Source organism: Telopea speciosissima, chromosome 2 (assembly GCF_018873765.1).
Source record: "Telopea speciosissima isolate NSW1024214 ecotype Mountain lineage chromosome 2, Tspe_v1, whole genome shotgun sequence".
Lineage (NCBI taxonomy): Eukaryota > Viridiplantae > Streptophyta > Magnoliopsida > Proteales > Proteaceae > Telopea > Telopea speciosissima.
This window is the reverse complement of record NC_057917.1, coordinates 29,228,793-29,236,723: the sequence shown is the minus strand read 5'-3', so window position 1 is coordinate 29,236,723 and position 7,931 is coordinate 29,228,793. Positions and strand designations below refer to the sequence as shown.

The 7,931-nt window shown below is 40.8% G+C and overlaps 1 long non-coding RNA gene across 1 annotated transcript in view; it reads left to right on the top strand.

Moving 5' to 3' along the window:
• The first annotated feature begins 1,793 nt into the window (after nt 1-1,793).
• LOC122652432 overlaps nt 1,794-7,931 on the top strand; it is a 19,904-nt gene continuing 13,766 nt past the window's right edge. Inside the window, exons 1-2 of the long non-coding RNA XR_006331597.1 lie at nt 1,794-1,847; nt 2,225-2,237. This is a non-coding gene — a long non-coding RNA (uncharacterized LOC122652432). The remainder of the gene's footprint in view (nt 1,848-2,224; nt 2,238-7,931) is intronic.

The window sequence follows — 7,931 nt, the reverse complement described above, 5'->3', positions numbered from 1 at the left end:
CAAAAAAAAATAAAAAAAAATAAAAAAAAATAAAAAAAATCAAATAAAACTAAAGTGAAGTCTAAAACAAGAAAAAAATGCAAAACTTCGTTTCCCATTCTCTTCGAACCTTAGCAGCCGCTGCCCCCAATCCCCAATCATCTTCTACATCTCCGTTCAACGGCCGCCGGCGAATCTTCCTACAAGTGTCAAATCCTCAACGGCAATGACGACGACGATGACAGCTCTACTTCTCTTTTCAATCTTCAAGGCCGACGGCTTTGTTCCTCCTCTTCTTCTCCGTCTCCGTTCGGTTGCAGCGGCGATTGCAGGTCTTTGTCCGTCTCTGTTGTAAGTCGTATCTCAAATCTCAACCTATATGTTATCTTATTTATCAGATTTGGTAAAACTAATCTTGAACTTGAAAATCCATGCACTGGGAATCATGGTTTTGATTTATAGGCTCACTACCCAGAAGACATGTTCTGGTAATCTACATAGATTTGGGTTAATGAGTTCAATGCAGACCGAACGAGTTAATGAGTTCAATGCAGATCGAACGAGTTGGTTTTAAACTCCATTGATATCCTCATTGAACACTTGCGACTCCCTGGTTTTAGCTTAAGTTTTTCAACCTAAGACCTTGGCTACCACGGACTATTCTGTTCATAAGATCAGCACCATCTTTTAGGTTTTACTCGACCCAAGTTTGGGTTCATTGTGAGGTCTGGTTGTGCTGCTACTTAAAAATCTCCATATTTCTGAGTTTTCTATATTTCAGAATTTAAGTTTTCAAAATTGTTTTCGATACAACCTTCTAAATTGTTCTATTACTTTGGGGATTGGATTGGGCTACTGAAACAGTGGTTCGATCCAATTTTCAGTCCATTCCATTGATTTGAATATTTGTTACATAGTGTGAATATATACCCGTATTTTTGCATATAGAGTGACCACATTAAACACATATCGTATTATTGTCATATGCATTTTATTACGCCGGATTTTTTAAAAATATTATTGTTGTCTAGTCCGTTTAATTGCTATACGTATCCGTTCCCGTTCAATTGCCATTCTTGAACTTACTAAGATAACCACTGCACTTGAGAGGATAAAAATCCAAGAACATATTCTTGGCCACTGTCGGATGCACTTTAAAGGTGCACTGGGCAGTGCACTACACTTGGGAGGATAAAATCATGTCAAATTTTGGGGAAAGTCTCTTGGCGGGTGGTGGTTGTCAGTGCAGTAGAGCCCTAGCCTAAGTCCAGGGAGAGGTCGCATGTTCGATTCTCTCCTCCCCCTCCCCATTGGATGTGTACATGCCCCACACCTTTCCTCCTTTTCCCCGTCGCCCTTCCTTGAGTTGGGAGGCCAACCCCTAGTGGATTATGGGCCCCTGATAGATGACAAAAGAAAAAGGGGTCAAATTTAATAGCCTAACTTATTGATAGACTCCCATAATCTTGATTTTTTTTGGGTAAAATACGCGTACCCCCTAAAATGCACCCAATATTTCTCATGCCCCCTAAGGTTCTGACAAGTCCACACGCACCCCTGAAAATTCCACGTACCACCCCTACTTTTCAACCTAAAGCCATTAAAGTCCACGTCGTTAATTTCAGACGTTAAATGCTAACGGATCTGAAATTGAAGAATGTAATGTCCAATTATACCCTTGCTAGGGCATAATTACCAAAATACCCTCATCTTCCCCAAATTGTTTCCCCAAAATCCATCTTCCATTTCTGAAACTTCTCGCCAAAGATTCAAGTTCAAAGCTCCCATTGCAGGTGCTGGTATTCTATTTCCTGTGACCTGAAAGAGATGTAATTATGAGTTCCGCCGAAGGTAATAAGTAACCTCTTGTTTGGATTCTTGGTTGGCTTTTATCTAGACCGGTTGATGGATTGGCTCAATGGTCTAGTGTTGGTCATCCATTTGAATGTCAGGTGAGGATTCTTCAAGTGTTCGAGTTTTCAAGAAGGTGAAGTCTTCAAGAGGTGGAATTTTCTAGTAAATGGAGGAGTTAAGTCTTCAACAATGTTGGTACTTCCAAGAAAGTGGAAGTGGTTTTGATGGTTGAAGATATTATGCTGGGTGGAGTCTTCCAAGAGTCTCTTTGGAAGAAGTGTGAGTGAGTTTTCTCTAAGGAGAGAGAAAGTCATATCTTCTCCAACAAGTTAGAGGAGAGAGAATTAGTGGGTTTTCTCTAAGGAGAGAGAAAATGCCAAGAAGTGTAAAGCGAAGAGATAGAGGTGTAGAGACACAAAGGGAAAAAGTGTGAAGTGAGAAAGAGGAGGTGAGTAAGTGTGAGAGAGAAAGGGTGTACAAGGGACTTGGGTTTGGGTATCAAATTACAAGGGTTGTATTATTGTTTATCTTCTCTTGGTCTTAGTGGAAGATCGATCACTCCGTGGATGTAGGCGGTATTGCCGAATGACGTAAATCTCTTGTCTCTTGTGTGAATGTTTTCTTTTTTTTTTTTCTTTTCTTTTGTTTGTTCTTATTGATCTTGCACATACCGATTTTGTGCATTGCTCACATTGCAAAGAGAATGTTGTTTTCACAACCCCAACAAGTGGTATCAGAGCCGACAGTTGGTGACCAAGTTTGAGGTCGGCAGTCTTGGTACACATTGAGCACATACGGTATTTCAAGAAGGTTAATTTGAAATCAATAAAATGGCGGGATCAACAAAGTTCGAGGTGGAGAAATTTGATGGCAAGAACAATTTTGGCTTGTGGCCGAGCACAGTTAAAGACATCTTGGTGCAACAAGGCTTAATCAGACCGTTGATTAGAGAAAAACCAGAAAAGATCTCAGTTGAGGAATGGGAAGAGATGGAGATGAAAATGGTAAGCATCATTCGCTTGTGTCTTGCAAATGAGATAAAGTATAGTGTTTTGAATGAAACCTCTACTACTAATAGTCAAAGTCCCTCACAAATAAGTTGTTTCTTAAAAAGAAATTGTATCAACTGAGAATGGAGGATGGATCAAATATTGTTGATCATATCAATGAGTTTAACAACATTGTCACTCAGTTGATGAGTTTAAATGTGAAAATAGAAGAGGAGGACAAGGCCTTACTTCTATTGTCTTCTCTTCCAATTGTTTATGATACTCTTGTCACTACACTTCTTGTTGGAAATGATACATTAAAGATTGATGAAGTTACTGCAGCTGTTCTAGATACAGAGGCGTTCAAAAGGCCCAATAATGGTTCAGCATCACAAGCATTAGCGATGAATGGTGATGGTTGTAGGTCAATCTACGGTCTAGGGATAAAACTATGGTTCCCTAGGGAAACCAATTATAAACCAATTAGGGTATTGCACGCCCTGGGTTAGCCCATGGTGTCCCATGGGCGCCCCATTTTAATTTTAGGGTTTCCCATGGTTACTCATGGGAACCCTAGTGCATCTCGATTAGGGTTTTTTCTTCCCTCATGTGTCCCATGCAATTATGGAACCCAAAAGGGACGGAAAAAATCATCTCTAATCCATCACATGGCAAGAGGGATCCATCCCATACTCGAATGTGCAACAGAAATAAATCGATTCGAGTTTCTTTCACATCCCATGAATATATAATAATTAATAACAGGAGGAATTAATAAAGAATTGCTAACCTGGTGAGCCTCAAGTGTTGCTCCTCCAATAGACAATGGTTCTTCCTCCAATAAGCGCTCCAACTAAATTGATCTGAACCTCCAATGGTGCTACCAAGGTTCTTCAAGCCAATCCCAGATGCTATCAAATTCTTCAACACAGATCTAGGGTTTCTCAAACCCTAACTCTCAATTGCAGTAGAGAGAAACTAGAAGAAGGAGAGAGATCACAAGAGGGAGAGAGAAAGACCAGAACACAGGAGAGAGGGGGCCAAGCAAAAACGTGAAGCACTGTCCCCTCCTGCATTTTGGTCCCCTTATATAGAGCTTGGGTTTAATTAAAAACCATGATAGGATTAGATTAATCCCTGTGAGAGTCTGACTCTCTCTCTTTCTCTTTGTTTGACAGTTCTGTTTAAACTTAAAGTGCTTAAAAAAGGTGAAGAAGTAGAATCTAATAGGAAAAGTATTAATTAGTTACTTTATTTAATATTTATGGATAATTACAATTAGCACCATATCCATTAATTAAATAAAAAACTAATTAAATTAGTAAATTCCAAATAACTCCCTATATGATAACAAATTATCATATACAACCCCCACTAATCAACACCATCATTATGGAATCTAGGGCATGTACACATGTACTGCCAAACCCCAATCCATAGTACATGTCATTATAAGAGCGTCTGTGCATCTGATCGGGTCCCGCAAAACTTGATAAAATACTTTGTTTAAATAATCATATATAATCTATTATTCTATGTAAAATGGATTTTTGTAAAACCATTTTCAAAACGGCACTGGATCCAGATTCCGATCCGACCATACACAAACAATCTCAATCTTGGTGTTCCCCAATCGGGCAGTGGTGACCATGTTGAGTAACTCCTTCACTCACAAAGTGTTCTCGCATTCCCAGAACATCGGCTTTGACTTACTTGAGTCTCAGTCATTGATGAACCAAAGAATGCGATCACACTTTACAGTGACAGGGTCCCCTCAGGCAAAGGGTATCGGTGACACATGTCTATCCCTTCCTACATCTAACAGTAATACATGAGGGAATCGACAAAGTATTCTTCGCCAATACACACATCAAACATGTGAGTACTCGCATTCGTACCCTGACATCACATGTCTAGGCATACCCAATGCGACAACAATATGATAAGGGTGCACAGCCTAAACCCTAGTCGTGACTACCATTTTAAGTAAAACTTACGGACACATAATGCTTAAAAAGTTTATATCGCATGTGATAATATTAAACTAAAATGTATAAAAGTTTAATACAAAGAAGAACCGGGTTGAACCGGACCGAACTGGGTTTGATGGACACACAAGTCCAACAATCTCCCACTTGTACATCAAAGCCAATTCCCCGTACATTTTAAACCCATGCCCTCCATGTGTTTCTCAAATACTCCAAGTGATAAACCCTTTGTCATGGCATCAGACACATTTCCAGTTGTGTCCACTTTGGAGATACTCACATCGCCCTACTGGGTAATCTCTCTGATGAGGTGATACTTCCGCTGCACGTGCTTATTCCTCTGATGAGCCCTAGGCTCCTTAGCTTTTGCAATGACCCCTCTGTTGTCACATAACAGGGGAATAGGGCCCTTGACAAGGTCAGGGACAACCTCCAAATCTGATAGAAATTTCCTCAGCCAAACACCTTCTTTTGCTGCATCGCAAGCTGCAAGGTATTCTGCTTCGGTAGTGGAATCGGCTGTATTCTATTTCGCACTCTACCACCCAATGGCACCTCCACCCATTAGATATACCATCCCGGATGTGGATTTTTTGTCAACCTTGTCAGTTTGGAAATCCGAGTCTGTGTATCCCAAGACTGATAACTGATCAGATCCAAAAACCAAGAAATATTCTTTAGTCCTTCTCAGGTACTTAAGGATATTCTTGATAGCACTCCAATGCTCGCGTCCAGGGTTAGATTGATAACGACTTACCATACCTACTGCATAGCGACTTACCATACCTACTGCATAGCAAATGTCCGGTCTCGTACACAACATAGCGTACATAAGACTTCCTACTGCTGAAGCATAGGGAATCCTCTTCATCTCTTCAATGTTCGTCTGAGATTAAGGACATTAAGATCTAGAAAGACTGACTCCATGTCGGAAGGGAACACTTCCCCGTTTGGAGTTCTCCATGCTAAATCTGGCCAAGACTTTGTCTATATAGGTAGCCTGTGACAAGCCTAGCATCCTTTTCTGACGATCTCTTACGAGTTTGATCCCAAGGATATAGCTAGCTTCACCAAGGTCTTTCATCGAAAACGTTGTGGATAACCACTGTTTTACTGATGAAAGAAATCCTACATCGTTACCAATCAGCAATATGTCATCTACGTATAAAACAAGAAAACATACTGTCCTCCCACTGATCTTCTTGTAAACGCATGGTTCATCCATGTTTTGATCAAAACCAAACGATTTGATTGATTGATCAAACCTGATGTTCCAGCTCCTGGAAGTTTGCTTCAGTCTATAAATGGACCTCTGCAATTTGCACACTTTTCTTTCTTCCTCCAAGGAAGAGAACCCCTCTGGCTGTTCCATGTAGATTTCCTCTTGAAGGAATCCATTAAAAAATGCAGCCTGCACATCCATCTGCCAGATCTCATAATCAAAGTATGCAGCGATAGCCAATAAAATCCTGATGGATTTCATCATTGCCACTGGTGAAAAGGTTTCCTCATAGTTTATACCCTCTTTCTGGGTATAGCCCTTTGCCACCAGTCTCGCTTTGAATCTTTCGACCTTTCCATTTGCGCCCTTCTTCCTCTTGAAGATCCATTTGCATCCAATTGGCTTAACGCCAAGTGGTGGATCGACTAGAGTCTAGACCTTGTTGGAATACATCGAATCAATTTCAGAGCGCATTGCCTCCAGCCACCTAGTGGCATCAACATCCTTAAGAGCCTCAGAGTATGACATCGGATCATCATCCGATTCAACCGATACCATGTGGAACTCTTCCACTGTTTCCTCTTCGGTTAGAAGAGTAAGCCTGGTGGGTGGTCTAATAGTCCTCCCACTGCGTCGAGGTTCTTTAGGTGTTGGTATTTCAGTGGGTATATCAATTAGTCTCACTTCTGGAAGTGACGTTTCTGAGCTATCTAATAGCTCTTTAATAACTACTGGTTCGGACCTCTAGGTCATCATTTCTTCCTCCAGAAATGTGACGTGTTTACTTACAATGATCTTTTGGTCAATTGGGTCATAGAAATAATAGCCTATCGTGCCTTTGGGGTAGCCTAAGAAATAGCATCTTGAAGTCCTGGATTTCAACTTGTCTGTCTGTTGCTTTCGCACATGTGCTATGCAACCCCATACCCTAAGATGTTGAAGACTGGGCTTACGCCCTTTCCACAACTCAAAGGGTGTCTTGGATACAGACTTGGATGGAACCCTATTCAAGATATAAATAGCCGTTTCTAAAGCGTACCCCCAGAAAGAGAGAGGCAGCTCACTATAAATGAGCATCGTCCGGACCATATCCAATAGGGTCTGATTGCATCGTTCGGATACACCATTTTGTTGTGGCGTGCCTGAATTAGTTAGTTGACTAACTATCCCTTGAGATTTGAGATATTCTTTAAATTCATCCGATAGATACTCCCCTCCACGATCTGATTGTAAGGACTTGATGCGTTTATCGAGCTGTCTTTCGCCCTCGGCTTAGAATTCTTTGAATTTATCCAAGGCATTTGATTTCCTACGCATCAAGTATATTTAGCCATATCTAGAGTAATCATTGGTGAATGTTATAAAGTACTCATACCCATACCTTGCTTGTATGTTTATGGGTCCACACACGTTAGTGTGTGTTAACTCCAACAGATCTGTGGCTCTAGCACCTTTATTGCTAAAGAGCTTCTTAGTCATTTTGCCCTGAAGGCATGACTCACAGGTGGGGAATGGTTCCACCCTCAGACTCTCTAAGGGCCCATCCCTCACCAATCTACTGATTCGGTCAAAATTAATGTGACCTAATCTTAGATGCCACAGGTATGTTGAGTTCACTGGAGCTGCTTTCCGTTTCAAATCAACATTTGAAACAACATTCGTTCTAATAGGGCAATCTAGAAAGTACAAACCACTTTGCATATATCCGGATGCCACAAAGGAATTATTAAAACGAATAATCAATTTAGTATTAAAGGAAAAACTATACCCGTCCAAAACAAGTTTTAAAACTGAAATAATCTTCCTCTTAAAAGAGGGTATTGATAAACCCAAAATCACCCTGACCAACCAGGGGCTGCCACGTGTCCTAACCCAAGAAGGAAGGCCAGCTCAGGACCA